At 42.9% G+C, this 16,066-nt stretch overlaps 1 protein-coding gene across 1 annotated transcript in view; it reads left to right on the plus strand.

Moving 5' to 3' along the window:
* The first annotated feature begins 430 nt into the window (after positions 1-430).
* Positions 431-16,066, plus strand: part of JAKMIP2 (janus kinase and microtubule interacting protein 2) — a 52,867-nt gene continuing 37,231 nt past the window's right edge. Inside the window, exon 1 of the mRNA XM_080627050.1 lies at positions 431-526. The gene's annotated coding sequence lies outside the window, so the exon portion shown is untranslated. The remainder of the gene's footprint in view (positions 527-16,066) is intronic.

Raw genomic sequence — 16,066 nt, forward strand, 5'->3', positions numbered from 1 at the left:
CCAGGACGCGATGGGACGCCCTTGCACTGAGGGTCGCGGCTCCCGGGAACACAAGTCCCCCTCCGCCTTGCCGACGGCTCGTTCTCTGGGAGCAGCTGTGTCGGCCTGCAGTGCCCTCCCCCCGCGGCCTGCACACGTGCTCGAGGCAGGGAGCGCTCCGGAGCCACGCACGGCCCCCTTCAGCACCGGCCGGAGCCCTCGCACGGCCCCTCCGCCGCATGGGCACTGCGACCGCAGCGCTCCTGGCTCGTCCTGCGGCTCCCCTCGCCGCCGTCATCCGCCGCGGCGTTGCCATGGCGGCCGGGAGCGCGGCTCTGCGGCGGCGGGGCGGGGCCTGCCGCAGACCCCGGCCCGGCAGCGCAGGCCTCAGCCGCGGGGAGGCGGCGGGGCGGGCGCCCGCCGTTAGCGTCGGCGCGCAGGAGGCCGGCGGGGCCGGTGCTGGGCGCTGGAGCCGTCGCGGCGGCGGGAAGATGGATGCGCTGCGTTCGTCCCTCGCCGCTCGACATCCTCTCCTGGCCTCGGCACGGTGAGCGGCGGCAGCTGGGAGGGTCGCCCGGTCCCTGCGGTCGGCGGAACAATGACTTCGGCGTGCTGCGGAGGAGCGGGGATGGGTCTCGGGCGGTGGCGCGGGACTTGGGGTCGGGGGTTGGTGGAGGAGAGGGAGGGTGCAGGTGAGGTGGAGATGGAGGTGATGGAGGGGAGGAGAGACGAGCTGGAGCCGGTGATGGGGATGATGGTGGGGATGGAGAGGTGTGGCAGACAGCCTGCGTGCCTCAGCCTCCCTCCGGTCACACACCATTGTGCCCGGTTGGCCATTGTCTTGCCTCCCCGTGAGGGGGGCAGGTGCGCTGTCCGGTACGAGGGGGGGTTTCCAGGGCCAAACGTGCTGTGAACAGTGCCCGCAGCAGGGGAGGTCGGGCTGGGCCCGGTGAGGTGGCGGGGGAGGGGGTGTCAGAGCCGCTCCAGGGGCGTGCCCCCGGTTTATTTTTACCCGCGGTGCATCTCCGCCTGTCCCTTTATGCGCGCGGCCTCGCGCAGTGTTTCTTGCCGAGCATGTACTTGTAGAAATTCTCTGCGTGTCAGGCCGCTGTGTCCGTGGCTGTGTGTGTGAAGACATCCCCTCTTGCAAATGCAGACCGCGCAAGATGCATCTCTTTGTACGTGCAACACATGCCTCTTCTCACAGCCATTAACTGCTGAGAGGCCGCTCAGGCAGCTGTGCAATTTGAATTTCTGGATTGCTATCCCTCAGTTTCATTATGGCGACTTAGGGCAGATCTTGATCCTGGGTTTGAGCTGTCGTAGGGCACTGAATGCGCATTTGTAATCTGTGTCTAGTTTTTGCTGTGAATGCAAATATATAAAAGATACTGAGTATACCTTGTAGGCTGGAAACAGAGAGAAGTACGTATTTTAAAAGCTTAATTTGGACTCCTGTAAGGAAAAAGTGAACGAGATGCATTTTTTTTTTAAACATTTGCATTCTGATACTGCCCTATGCATCACTGTAAGGTGACACATTGGAGTCCCATTCCCAGTGCCTCTGATTTGCTGGGTCAGATTCTGCACTGGTGTGAATACCATGCCTGGTCTAGCAGCCTGGGTGGCATATCAGGAGAATGTTTTGTCCCTTTTCAGGCAATAATGTTAGGCTTATTGCTTCTACTCTGACTCAGGTTTTGTTTCTATTGATCTGGCCTGCTGTTTTACATACGAATTTCAAATCTAGGCCTACTGTGCTGTAAAAGCTAGCTCTGCTGGCACTTGACCAGGTTCAAATTGGTGCTTGAGTGAGGTGAATATCTAGTGATTCTAAGAGGTTCTCTGGGAATAGTTATAATATTGGTGCAGTCTGAGGGTGGCTAGCTGGTAATTGTTGAAGAAGGTGTAAGTGCTCTAAAAGTAGTTCCATAGCAAACAAAAGACACCATGGGCACCTCAATACAAGAAGGACATCACAGTGTGTCCAGAGCCAGATAACCAAGATGGTAGAAGGTCTTCAGGGCAAGACTTTGGAGGGATGGCTAAGGTTGCTTGGTTTCTTCAGCCTGGAGAAGAGCAGACTGAGGGTAACCCCATCACAGTCTACACCTTCTCAAGGGGGGGCAGCAGTGAGAGAGGTGCTGATCTCCTCTCCCTGGTGACCAGCAACAGGACACAAGGGAATGGAATGAAGCTGTGTCAAGGGAAGTTCAGGTTGGACATTAGGAAAAGGTTCTTCACTGAGAAAGCTGACAGTCCCTGGAACAGGCTCCCCAGGGAAGTGGTCATGGCACCAAGCCTGTCAGAGTTCAGGAACATCTGGATGATGCTCTTAGTCGCACGGCTTACTGTTAGGTAGTCCTGCAAGTAGGAGGGAGTTGGACTTGATGATCCTTATGGATCCCTTCCAACTTGAGGTAGTTCTGTGATTCTAATCAAGTTAATGGGGTTGCAGCCAGCTCTACCCTAGCTTCCAGCGTGAGCAAAATCCCAAGGAGGAGCCTCAGGGAGGAAAGGCTGGAAAGTTCCTGTTGCGATTTCCATAGGAGAAGGTGGCTGCCAGGAGCTGTTGCCATGATTACCACTTTGGCCTTGGCCTTGTCTCAGTGGAGGATGCTGTGGTGGACTGCTGGGATTCTCTGGCAGTAAGCAGAGCTCTTAGCTGGAAGGACCAAGCTGCCAGTGACAGATGTTGCAACCTTTCTGACCTGCTGATCTTGGACTGACTGTTCTGCTAGTGCTTTAAGGTAGAGAAACACAGCCCTCGTCTTGGAGATGAACTTGAGCAGGGTATTTCCAGAGTCCACCCCAAGCTTAATGTCAGGCTCTATGGTACTGTAAATGCTAATGCACTGCCTCAGCCTCCCTTATAATAACTTCGTCCCTGTCACCTATCAGTGCTTCTGATAATTCCTCTGCTTCCAGAAGCCGTTCCCAGCTAAATAATCTTCTGAGTAAGAACCTCTGTATCCTACTTATTAGGAATTGAACATAAGGTACAGCTAAAACATGGTTGTGTGTTAAGGAGGTGATTTGCTATTGTAATGTGTAAATGTATGCAGGGTTCTGACAAATATTTTATTATCAAGACCTTAATGTAGCTGGAAAGATGCTGCATAATTTCTCTGTCATTACAAAGAATAAATGACCTCAAGGTATTCAAGTCACGAAAATGCTGTGAAACATAACTGTCAAAATGATGCCCAGAATACTTTTAAATTCTGATTTATATTCATTCATTTAACAGGCAGTTGATGTTGTGTTTTACAATTTATAAAAGTAGTCCTCCAACTGGAAAAAAAGGCATGGTGATAGATTCTATCTATCTATCTATCTATCTATCACCGAGCTGGTATAACTCGAGTGTACCTCAAGCAGTTGAAATTTGAGTAGTTTGTTAATTCTAACTTCTTTTTGTCTCTTCTTTTTAACCAAATTTTGAGAGACTGATGAGGCTTATAACTTGGCTTTCACTACTGAGTTATGGTCATTTTTCATTGTGGTCAATATTTGAGCTTTCTCTTTGCTTTGTGAAGTTGTGAGGCAGCAAAATAGTCGTTAGCAGATACCTGAATTTTGGATCACTTTCTAGAGTCAGTCATTCTTTGTCTCTTTCAGGTTTCATCAGATTTCTCTTTAATCTTTGTGCATGGCAATGCAATATCTGGATTACAAGACTGCAGAGCAAATGTTTTTGTTTTAAAAAACAATTATTTTACTCAAGTTACAATGACATGTTTGCATTATGTGTTTCTAAATCAATAGCTTGCCCTAATTCCCTTCAGGTAACCTCTTCAGAGCTCCTATATAAACCTGTATCACTTGAAGATCTGGTCTTTGCCAGATTATAAGAAATTTATCTTCCCATCCTCAGAGGTAGACTCTCTTTATAGTAATCATCTACACCTGTGCAAAGCATCTGTGCAATTCTCTGTGTCATCAGCTCTCAATATCCTGAATCCAAGAGGGTAAAAAAAATTTAATTTAAATAGTACTTCTAGTTTTTGTCTTTAAGGTGTATTTGGATTTCTTCTTTGAAATACAAGGACTAGAAATCTTTGTGCCAGGAGGTGGGGCTCTAAATAGAAAATTCAACAGCATGTTGGAAGGGTCATGAAAAAGCTCTATGGTCTAGCCACGCTGAACACTGTCAAGTTAAATGTGCACAAATACAGCTTCTTTGTAAATGAAAGAAACCCAATCTGGATTGCAGTGTGCAATTTGATTTTTAGACATCTGATGAACTTTAAAGGAAAAATAATGATGTGAGCACTTTCAGGAACGCAGGCTTTCCATTCATCTCACTAAAATCTGTGGTGCTGTAGGATTTGCTTGCCATATGTTTGGATCACTGGTGGGTAGCTGAGAAACTGTCACACATGCTGGAAACTTTAGGACCTGAGTTTTATTTGGAAGACAACATTTGGAGATCACAGCAAGTTCTTGATGTTCAACAGTCTGAATCAGTGGCTGTCAGGAGAGAAGCAAAGTGAACTGTCTGTGTGACTGTCCACATAGCATAGTTAAATAAGAAAGAGAGAAATGAGCACAGCAAACATTTTAGTACACAGCTGCATAGTTAAGAGTTTATTTAACACCAGCAAACAAGGAGTACAAATGAAGACTGGAGGGACCACAATTCCATTTCTAACCTTGAATGAAATGTAACTAGTATGTAACTAACTTGAATGAAATGAATAGTAAAGCAAACTGATGTACCTGAGAAAGAAAATTGTTTAGATAGAAGAGCTGCTATGGTATGCCAGGTGTTCTCTTAAGTTACTGATAATGCAAAGTATAACATTGTCTCAGATTATTTGATCAAAAATAACAAACCTAATTGTTTGAATTACTTGAGAACGGCTGATGCCAAGGCATGTTGTCTGCCATTGTCGCTTTATGCATTCCTCCCATCTCGAGTAAGGAGGAGGCAACATCTCACAGTTACCGTTTAACACCTTTACTCCATTTGTCAAGCTATTTGTTGAGTTTTATGAAAATTGTTTATTGTAATATTCTTTTAAGTGTTTAGGGGAAAGACTTGTTAAACCTTGCATTGCATGAACTGTAAACAAAAGGTCTAAGTAACATGGAAATTAAAACTGAGAAGAAGAAGAAGAAACAACAGCTGTTGACAACTGCGTTGAGGTCTCAGGTGGTTTAGGGTAATCAATAACGAGCAAGCAAATAAAGCGGGAAGAAATTGTGGAGGCAGAGCTTCCGGGTTGTTGGGTTTTGTACATGTGCACTGGTTTGCTAAAATTCACTAAGTTGGGTTTTTTTAAATGGATGCAGAATATTTATGTCTATGGTGTATGCAAAATTGTTGGAACTTTTAATGCTACAGGTAATAGAAATTAAAATTACTACTGTTCTGTTTTCCGTGTATTTTGGGTAGGCTTGATTTACAAATATTTTAGTGATTAATTTTAAAAAGATTTAAGATTGTATTAATACATAATATACACTTACATTTCCATGAACATGAATGTTACTTCTGTTCTTGAGGTTCTGTAATTTGTAGATAAGTCCTTGGGCTTTTTTTATGCTGTATTTATTTGTACTTAATATTCAAGGTTCTGCAAGTTGCTCTAATCTGCCTCTGTGCAGTGGTGAGGAACAAAATGAGATGCAGTCATTTTTGGAGAATCAACTAGGAGAATTTGCTTTAATTTAATACAACCCTTAGTAATATCCCCTTCTCATCTCCTTGCTCTGATGGGAAATTATAATCTCAGATGAACAAAGAGTATATGGCGACTGTTGCACTTGATGAACATTGAGTAATTTATGGCTGAAAGAACAATTTTGCTGATTACTATTTGGTAGGAAGAGGTTGCATTAATTAACTTGGAAGTGTTTTTTAAGAGTAAACCTGTAAGTTTAGAGTGTGTCCAGTAAGTGTTCCAGAGGCACAGCTGATAGCTAGTTAACATCTGTGCATATTCAGTGGTAAGTATTACTGACCTAGTGGTATTCAGCCCATGCTTGCCAGGTTCTGTGTTAACAGATCCCTTTTGAATTGTGTCACGTATTTCTTTGTGGGTCACAGCATGACCTACATGTTGCCGTTTTCTTGGAATATGCAGTCAGTGTTAGTGATCTGCATGGTAGCCTGTGTGAGGTGCACTCAATGAAGATGTAAGCATTGTCCTGGGAAATTGATTTGAAATTATATACTGTATCTTAAAGCCTGTGAAAGTCTCTCTGAAATTGCCATAAAATATTTTTCTGGTTTCAGATGCAGCCTTAATGGCAACCTGTGTGTTCAAGACACTGTCCTGGGTGTCTTAGGAGTGAAACCTTTTAAGTTTTTGGAATTTTGTCATGTCATGTATGAACCAGCATCTCAGCTGGGTTTAATGGGTGGTGTTTCATGCTTACACTTTTTCTGTCTGAGAATCCAACCCATCACCCGCTGACGTGGGAGGAGAATGCTGCTCCCCTGATCAATACTAGCTGATGCTTCCATTTTTAAAGCAGCACAGTTCAGCTAAAAATCATCCTGTGAATGTCAAGGCTAGTTTTTAAGTAGTAAACTGTAAGGATAAATTCTACATTTAATGTGAGTTTCACTTGCTTGATTATTTATTTGTTCTTCCCATGATGAGTAGAGCTGTTTAAGTCAGCATGTGTGGTGTTATATAGTATGTTTTCATTGTATTTGTTTTGTTGAGAGGACAGGGAATGACAGTTACTTGTCACTCAGCTGATCAATGTCATTGACGGAAAAGAAGATTTCTAATGTTATCTGATGTACGGTTTCAGCTGAAAAGCTGATGTGAAGGGACAAACTGTAATTCATGGTGGCTTAGTTTTTGCTGAACTTCCCTGGTAATGGCAACACTGAGATTCTTTTCCCAGAAAATAGAAGAAAAGGGCAAGAGGAATACAGGACAAGGGAAATCAGAGCAACCTGTATATGAGGTTCTGCAAGGCATTGATAGTGGGATAAGAAAATACACGTTTTCAAGTTATATTGAGCTGCAAGCTAAGAAACTTGCTTAGCTTGCAAGAAGGTGGTGATCTGGTTGGAAGGTGTCCAGAAAAGAAAGCTATTCATTGTAGAGATCTGCATTGTTAGAAGTGAACATAGGAGGCCAGAAAGCAGATTTTTCTTCCTCTGGCATCAGTATCTACCTTCATTGGCTATAGCAGGAGCTGAGCTAAAAATGGCAGAAACTGTCACAAGTTAACCCTCTTATTTAAATAGAGAAATTACTTAAATATCTGTCAATCTTTAGTAGTAAATGTAAAATATCCTTCTCTGATACCATAAGACAATAGAAGGAAAGAAAAGGAAAGGTTTCTAGCAGAAAGGTCAGGGAATGAGCTTTCTCTCTCTGTTTATTTTCTTGTTTATATGCATTGCAATTAAAGATGGTTCTGCTGGCTTGTTGAAATCAAAATCAAAGAAAGAGAGCCTGATACTATAAACTCTGGGAACTGCAATGTTTCTCTTTCAGGCTGTACGTGTTGTCTCTGGCAATGGTTGAGTGTGACCATATTTGCATAAAATGCACTTACAAAAACATGTTTTCAGTAAACCAAAAATGGGCCTTGAATAATGCTCAAAGTACAAAACTACTGAAATGTTGCTTTAGACCCCCAGTTTGCAATGAGCTGAGCAGGTTGACAGAGTTCATCCTTTTCCTGACAATCCTGCCATTCTTAAATAGTGTGTCTAATCTGTGTCCATGTACATCTCGTGCTGAAAAATAGCCATTCTGGAAAATTTCCATTTCCTGTCAGGATAGGGCAGGATTTCGTGTTTTCACTGTAGTGTTCTTGTGGGTGTGCATCATGGTATGGCAACTTCTAGGGAAATAGCTGTATGAAAAAGAAACAGGTGGTATTTTAGCCACAGAATACTAGAATATTGGTTTGACAAATCTCCTCAGCTTTGATGCGGATAACAATAATTCTTCTGTCCCCTTTTGATGGTTTCCATGGAACCGCCAGTAACTTGGATAGGGTTTTTTGGTTCATGTTTGAGAGCAAGGCCAAAGGTAATTTTAGCATGAGTGGCCTGGAAGCACCAGATTCATCCTGTATTCCTTGTGCAGAGCCCCGAATCCAAGGGATATTGTGGATTCAGTTCTGAAGGTATTTTAATATTCCCAAAAAGTTTTGTGGTATTGATTTAAAAATCTAACTGCAATGCTATGATTTTTGTGCAGTCAAAATCAGGGGGTGCTTAGGTTTTGTTCTGAAAGCTGTTTATCAGCATTTGGTGAAATAAAACGTGTGAACTACTTGCGTGTGAAATTTGCTGTGTTCTAACTGTATGAAGAAATACAGAACAGAATTGTATAAACGCTGCAAATATTTGCAGCAAGTCTGAGCTGAGCTTTTGGGTTCATCTTGGTGCTGAATTATGATGTTGCACCAAATATAAATCCTGTTTTAATTGCAGTTTTCATTAATCCTGTGTGCTGTTATGTGACATAATGCACACACATGGAATGTAATAATCAGGGCTTGAATTTTATTCTGAAACAATGCAAAGCTTAAGAGAAACCTGGTAAATAGAAGACAAAGCAAAGACTTATTTCTGGATATATTCAAATTCTGATAGCAAAACGAGACAGCTTTTGGAGAGACAGGGGATTGTATATGGCCAGAGTTCCCCTTGCAGCTAACAGAATTGTTGCAGTGATGGGAATTGGCTTATGCGGTGTCCTGGGTTCAGCTCTAGCAGTCATTTGCAGTCATTCGAGTTACCAACTGGGCTTAAACCATGACATGTGGAAATGTTATTTCCTTAAAATATTGCTTAAGACCAGATCAGTGAACAAGCACAAATCCAGTCTAGCTACTGGGATAAGATTTCCAGCAGGTAAGCACTGCAACTACCCCTCTAGTTTCAAGGGAGTTTCACCATTTTGTGGGAGTAGGAAACGCCTTGGAATTGTTGCAGATCATTGACAGAGATTGTGAAGTAAGCAGAGGCCATGAGGATTTGCTGAGGAGGAAGAACCTTCACAGTGGTGTTTGCATTAGTTTTCTTAATTTGCATTAAGAACCTGTAAACCCAGGAGGAACTACTGAAGGCCACAGAGTTTTGTTCCAGTAACGCTTCCAGAAGTTGTCTTTTTTTCTGACTTAGGGGTGGGTATCAGTTTGTATCCCTTAACGGAAAGGCGTAACAGCTTGATTTGGGATCTTGACTTCACATGTTCTGAAGCCTTGTTTCTAGAGTCAGCACTGGGATCTAGAGCCAGAGTGCTTGGATCAGCATCTTGATTTGGAAAAACCCCCGAGGTTAGGGTTACCTAACCTGAATCCCACTTCAGGTTATCCCTGGCGGAGAGTTGGGTCAACGAAGTTCCCAATTAGCATGTTACTAATCACTTGGCTCTGGGCCCTGAAGAAAGCAAGTTTAGTTTAGAACTTCTGCTTGTTCTCATTGCTAAATCCATTTCATAGTGGAATGAATGTCACTTTCTCCTTGAGCAGAGCCAAGCATCTGGTAGCAGGGCTCTGGGAGGAGTGTGTGCATGACTTGTGGTCCCTATCTGCTCCTGTCCTTGGAAAGCAGAAAATTAAAGTATACCTGAAAATGAAATATAACCCTTAGAGCGAGCTCAGCTGGGGTGAGATCTTTTGTATAAGCAAAAAAAAAAAAAAAGCCCCTTTCTTTTATTTGCAATTTCAGATATAAGCAACTTGTTCAGTGGTGATAAAATGACTTGTCCATGTGACAAATTCCTCCTTAGTAGATCAGAGATGATTACACAAATGAGACAGTTCAAAGATTCCTGATAGTCCTTCCCTACTGGAGGTGCTGCATTATCCCCAGAAACTTCCTCCTGTAGATTTTAGAGAATTCAGTCAGATAATAGAAAGTGGATTCATCTGCTCTGTTACAGGTGATCAGGTGATTCATTGAAGTAGACAAAAGATACGAGCTAGCGCTTGTACCAGCACCAAGTATTCTTTACCTTGTGGTAGGGACTTCTGAGAAAAGTGGATATTACTCTGAAATTCTTTCCAGAATTAGCATGTGATGATGATTTGGTTGTGAAATGCAGGTTTGCTGATAGTGCACATTAGAATCCAACCTGACAAGCTGCTTCCTTCTGCTTTCCTTATCTGCAAAGGAGGCAAATCTTTCTTGCCACTCTGTAGATGAGCTTGAGAATGGAAGGTGGGGAAGAGGGGCTGCTCTCTTCTGTTTTTCCTTTATGCTGTAAAAGCTGTTCTGTTGATGCCAGATTTGGTAAATAAAACCTCACAAAACTCACAGGTGTTGCGAACTGAAGCAACCGTTTTGCTACATTTTTTAACATTTAATTAGTGCTTGATTTGATGGAGTTGCTTGGTTTTGATATGGCTGTTTCAAGTGTGGCAATATTTAAATCAAAATAACATTCTTAACAATGATACACTGATTTCACAGTAGCAGAGCAATTTCATGAGACAGTTTCAGTGTTTCGAAAAGAGAAATATCAAAGCTTTCCTTGTCTTTGCTGTTTAGGCAGGGAAATTCTTAGTTTTCAGGGGTTTCCATCTACTTAGATTTGACCCCCTTTCTTTCCTCCCCCATCTTGCAGGACTTTCTAATTTTTCTTTTTAATGCTGGGAAGGGATTTAGAAATTACCAAGAGCGGATTTGTCTTGCAGTATTAATCATGATCTGGTCTAGAATTTCATGCCTTCAGACTCAATAGGGTCAATACAGTCTTAGGGACAGATGGCAGCCCTCTGGTTAATAGGGTTATAGTGTGAATTTATGGAGTTCTGAAGATCTTGATGTGTTGTGCAGATAATTGTATTTTCTTCATCGATGATGCTGGGTCCTTTGGGGAGACAAAGAGGTAAATAATGTTGACAAAGAAAATAGAGTGTAGTGCTGTTAGATTTGGAAACACAGTTATAAGCCTAATGTTTCTCATTACTTTTAGCAATATGACAAAATATTATACTTTGTCTACTGCATGTCAGTAAATATTCTTATGGCAGTGGACTTCCATGTGGCGTTTTAATGTATAAATACATGCTTGTCTCTTTGTCTGCATTTTGTGTTCCTAATTCTAGCCTAATCTATGCTTTAGCATGACTTGTCTCTTTATTGTATTCATGCTGCTATTTACCAGCTGCAGCCTACGCTGCCTATTCAGGAAAGCTACACTTGAATTTAGAAGGGCAGCATTTGTTTCATTTCTTTTGCTTTGAATCTAAAGATACTTCATAGATCTCTCAGCTCAGATACCTTTTTCCCATCTGGAAAAAAGGAATTTCTATTTTGAGATGAGTCTGCTGAGTCTGTTCTTGATTTTCACAGTAACCCAAGGTGTTGTAGGGCTCCTATGGCTGAATCTGATAAATCCCCGTTTTGAATTGCGCATTATATTCATCACGCAGCACCTGTTAGTGAATATTTTCTGTTCTTCTCTCCAGCTTGCCCTGCACAGAGTTTTGTCAAGTTATTTTCATTTCAATCTCAATCTAGTGTGCTAAATGCATCCATGATTACAGTATGTGTCATCTTGCATTCAGGTCTGTGTAAAGAAAGTTGAAGTAATAATGAAAAGAGCTCAAACATCTATTCAAGAGGTTACGCAGCAGAGATGAGTTGGGTACTTGTGCCCATCTTCAATACACATCTAGAGCAGATGATACCTATACAGCAAAGGGGACTGTTCAATTATGTTTTATTTTAAACCTAATTTTATATTTAAACTTTAATTGGGCTAAATGATGCTTTTCTGGATCTCTGTTGGGAGAGGAAATTAAGATATGCTGTTATGAGTAATCTGAATGCTAGTTAACACTGCTGAAGTGTTCTTAGTTAAACCAGAGATACGAATTCGCAGCCTTTTGTTGACCACCCATCACTACAGCATTCTAGTACACATGTGGCATTGTTCAAAGAGCAAGAGAAAACAGTATATTAATTCATTTGTCAAGATGAACGGCAGAATGGCTGATTAAGATTCTAAGAGTAAATGGCATCCTGTTTCATTATTTTTTACTAAGTCCCCAGGCTCAGCTGTAAATACATTTTATGAATTCACTTACACTGGGAGATGTATTGGTCTCCTACTTGCTGCTCCTGTAGCAGTTAATGGCAAAGTTCCCTTTAACACTGTACAGATGTACTGGTAAAGTACTTTTCAAATGCAAATGCTTTTTTGTATTTCAGGTAAGGTTTTTTTTTTTTGACTGCAGTTTGGTAGACAAGTGAATAACTTCAATTGGAATTTGTTAGAGGGAAGGAACTAGTTTTTCAGTGATTCTTTGCAAAGCTGTTTCACAAAAGTGTTTCTCTGAGTTTTGCTATTTCAGATACCTCTTGTATTTGGTGGTCCTCATGTTAGGCAGCTGTTGTGTAATTAGCAGAGTCTGTCTTGTGCTATAAACATACAGCTATACACATATTCCTCTGTAAAGAGGCCTGCTGGGAGAGGCATTAATGACAGACTAAGTGACTGTGATGACAGTTGTACAGATGCATGCTGTACAATGTGGACAGTAGCATTGGGTTTAGAAAAGGGGTAGTTTTTCTGTCTTTTGGAAAGTACTTTGTTCACTGTAATTGCAATAGGATTTTTGAAGTTGTAAGATTGTTGGGGCAAAGACTACATTGCAATTTTTCCTCTGTCTTATCCCTATGCTGTGTAATAACTAACTGAAGGAGCCCTAATTCTGAGGGTTCATTAATGTGCAAGATGGTTACTCTGGATTTGAACTGAAATATTATTGATGAAACAGAAACTTTTGTCCTGAAATACAGGTTTGAAATCCATAATTCTGTAGGTCATATCCTTCACCATACATTAAAAGGAGATTTGTTACTGTATTTTGTCTACTTTGCTCTATGATATTGATGGTAAATTCTGTTTGATTTTCTGGCTAAACAAGATCTGTGGTTGCTGTCAGTTACACAAAGAACACTCCACAGCTGGAGCATGCCAGGGATGTGATCTACAGTGAGCAAGTGACCTTTCTCTCATCAGCCTTACTATTAAGCTGCTGTCGTAATGTTCTGATGCTGTCATTGTAGCACTCTAGAGAAGAACAGGGATGAGTAAAGGGCAGCAAATGCTGTACCTTCAAATGAGGGATTGGTAAGGTTCACTGAAACAGCCTCAAAATTCCCTCTTGGGTTAAACCACAGGGAAATGAAGTTCCTTTCTTTCCCTTCCTCCTACTGATCTGTGCAAGTTTTTGTTGATTTGAACAGACTTTAATATTTGGAGGTTTCTCTACTTCTATTTGAGGGTGTAGAAGTGGATGGGGCAGAGGGATTGCTGGGCCTGGTCTTTTCACTTTTTTTATTTGAAACTGGTTCCCCATAAGAAAAAAATATTTTCTTGGAATCCTAATGAATTCCCAAAATATAACAGTAGGTCTTTTTCAACTGAGAGGAGAAGGAAACTGCAAGTCCCGGAGGGTAGCTATTTGTTGTAATTTCATTTCTTTTGTTTCATTCTGCATAAGTGGAAAGTTAGGTTTGTGCTGATAGATTAAAAATGAGATTGGTTATATTCTTCCATTGCTCTGATAGTTAAACAGGGGAAGTTTAGATTGGATATAAGGAGGAAGTTCTTTACTGTTAGGGTGGTGAGGCACTGGAATGGGTTGCCCAGGGAGGTTGTGAATGCTCCATCCCTGGCGGTGTTCAAGGCCAGGTTGGACAGAGCCTTGGGTGCCATGGTTTAGTGTGAGGTGTCCCTGCCCATGGCAGGGGGGTTGGAACTGAATGATCTTAAGGTCCTTTCCAACCCTAACTATTCTATGATTCTATGATTCTGTCATGGTTTGCAGGTTGTTTCTCTTGTTGCTCAAGACACCAGTAGGTGAGGGGTGGGAGCGCAACAAAACTTTCAATGTCTTATTAGGTTGTTCTGATCCTTCTGAGTCACAAGTTGCCAGTGAAACCCTCCTGTACTGCCCATGGATGCGACAGTTTACTCTCTCTGTTGACCTCATGTTTAAAGTACATCCTAGAAGGAGCTTGGGCATACTGTTCTAAAGGCTTCTTTGAGCTGATGTAGGTTTGTGCTGTTGGCAATGTCTAGAAACTCACAAAGAAAAACTACTAACTACTACATGGAAAAGGCATAGTCATAGAATCATAGAATAGTTAGGGTTAGAAAGGACCTTAAGATCATCCAGTTCCAACCCCCCTGCCATGGGCAGGGACACCTCACACTAAACCATGCCACCCAAGGCCTCATCCAACCTGGCCTTGAACACCGCCAAGGATGGAGCATTCACAACCTCCCTGGGCAACCCATTCCAGTGCCTCACCACCCTCACAGTAAAGAATTTCTTCCTTAGATCCAATCTAAACTTCCCCTGTTTCAGTTTGAACCCGTTACCCCTTGTCCTGTCACTACAGTCCCTGATGAAGAGTCCATCCCCAGCATCCTTGTAGGCCCCCTTCAGATACTGGAAGGCTGCTATGAGATCTCCACGCAGCCTTCTCTTCTCCAGGCTGAACAGCCCCAACTTTCTCAGCCTATCTTCATACGGGAGGTGCTCCAGCCCCTGATCATCCTTGTGGCCCTCCTCTGGACTTGTTCCAACAGTTCCATGTCCTTTTTATGTTAAGGACACCAGAACTGCACACAATACTCCAAGTGAGGTCTCACAAGAGCAGAGGGGCAGGATCACCTCCTTCAACCTGCTGGTCACGCTCCTTTTGATGCAGCCCAGGATACGGTTGCTTTCTGGGCTGCGAGCGCACACTGAAGCTGGCTCATGTTCATTTTCTCATTGACCAACACCCCCAAGTCCTTCTCTGCAGGGCTGCTCTGAATCTCTTCTCTGCCTAACCTGTAGCCATGCCTGGGATTGCTCCGACCCAGGTGTAGGACCTTGCACTTGGCATGGTTAAACTTCGTAAGGTTGGCATCAGCCCACCTCACAAGCATGTCGAGGTCCCTCTGGATGGCATCCCTTCCCTCCAGCGTATCAACCGAATCGCACAGCTTGGTGTCATCGGCAAACTTGCTGAGGGCGCACTCAGTCCCACTGTCCATGTCACCGACAAAGATGTTGAACAAGACCGGTCCCAACACCGATCCCTGAGGGACACCACTCGTTACTGGTCTCCAGCTGGACATCGAGCCATTGACCACAACTCTTTGCGTGTGGCCATCCAGCCAGTTCTTTATCCACCAAGTGGTACACCCATCAAATTGATGTCTCTCCAATTTAGAGACAAGGATGCCATGTGGGACAGTGTTAAATACTTTGCACAAGTCCAGGTAGATGACGTCAACTGCTCCGCCCCTGTCCGTCAGTTTCGTAGCCCCATCATAGAAGGCCACCAAATCAGTCAGGCAGGATTTCCCCTTAGTGAAGCCATGCTGGCTGTCACCATGCACCTCGTTGTTTTTCATGTGCCTTAGCATGCCTTCCAGGAGAATCTGCTCCAAGATTTTGCCAGGCACAGAGGTGAGACTGACTGGTCTGTAAGTCCTCAGGTCATCCATGTTCCCCTTCTTGAAAATGGGGGTTATATTTCCCTTTTTCCAGTCATTGGGAACTTCACCAGACTGCCATGATTTTTCAAATATGATGGCCAGTGGCTTAGCAACTTCATTCGCCAGCTCCTTTAGGACCTGCTGATAGATTTCATCAGGTCCCATGGACTTGTGTACGTTCAGGTTTTTAAGATGGTCTCGAACCAGGTCCTCTCCTACAGTGGGCCTAAGGTCATCATTCTCACAGTCCCTGCGTCTGCCTTCCAAGACTTGGGTGGTGTTGTCAGAGCCTTTCCCAGTGAAGAACAGTTTTGGGTTGTGGTGTTTTTTTTATTACAGGTTTTATATTCTTCAGCTGCTACAATACTACTACTGAAGCTTTCCAAGAAAAATATGAAAAAGCTTTGCTAATCCACTGCTATGAAGAAAGAGCAGTAACCTTCCCATATAAAAGTTACCTAAAAACATTCAAGGGTAGATACGGATTAGATACTTTAAGGCCCTGTCATTCTCTGCTTGAAGAAAGATTACCATCTCTTCCAAATAGAGAAATACAGGTCTCACACCTTGAATTTAGACCTTGGAACACTTCTGTATAACATTTCACACCAGGAAAAGACAACCTACATGCTGAGCACAAAAAT

This window comes from Psittacula echo, assembly GCF_963264785.1.
Source record: "Psittacula echo genome assembly, chromosome: 11".
NCBI classification, from domain to species: Eukaryota; Metazoa; Chordata; class Aves; order Psittaciformes; family Psittacidae; genus Psittacula; species Psittacula echo.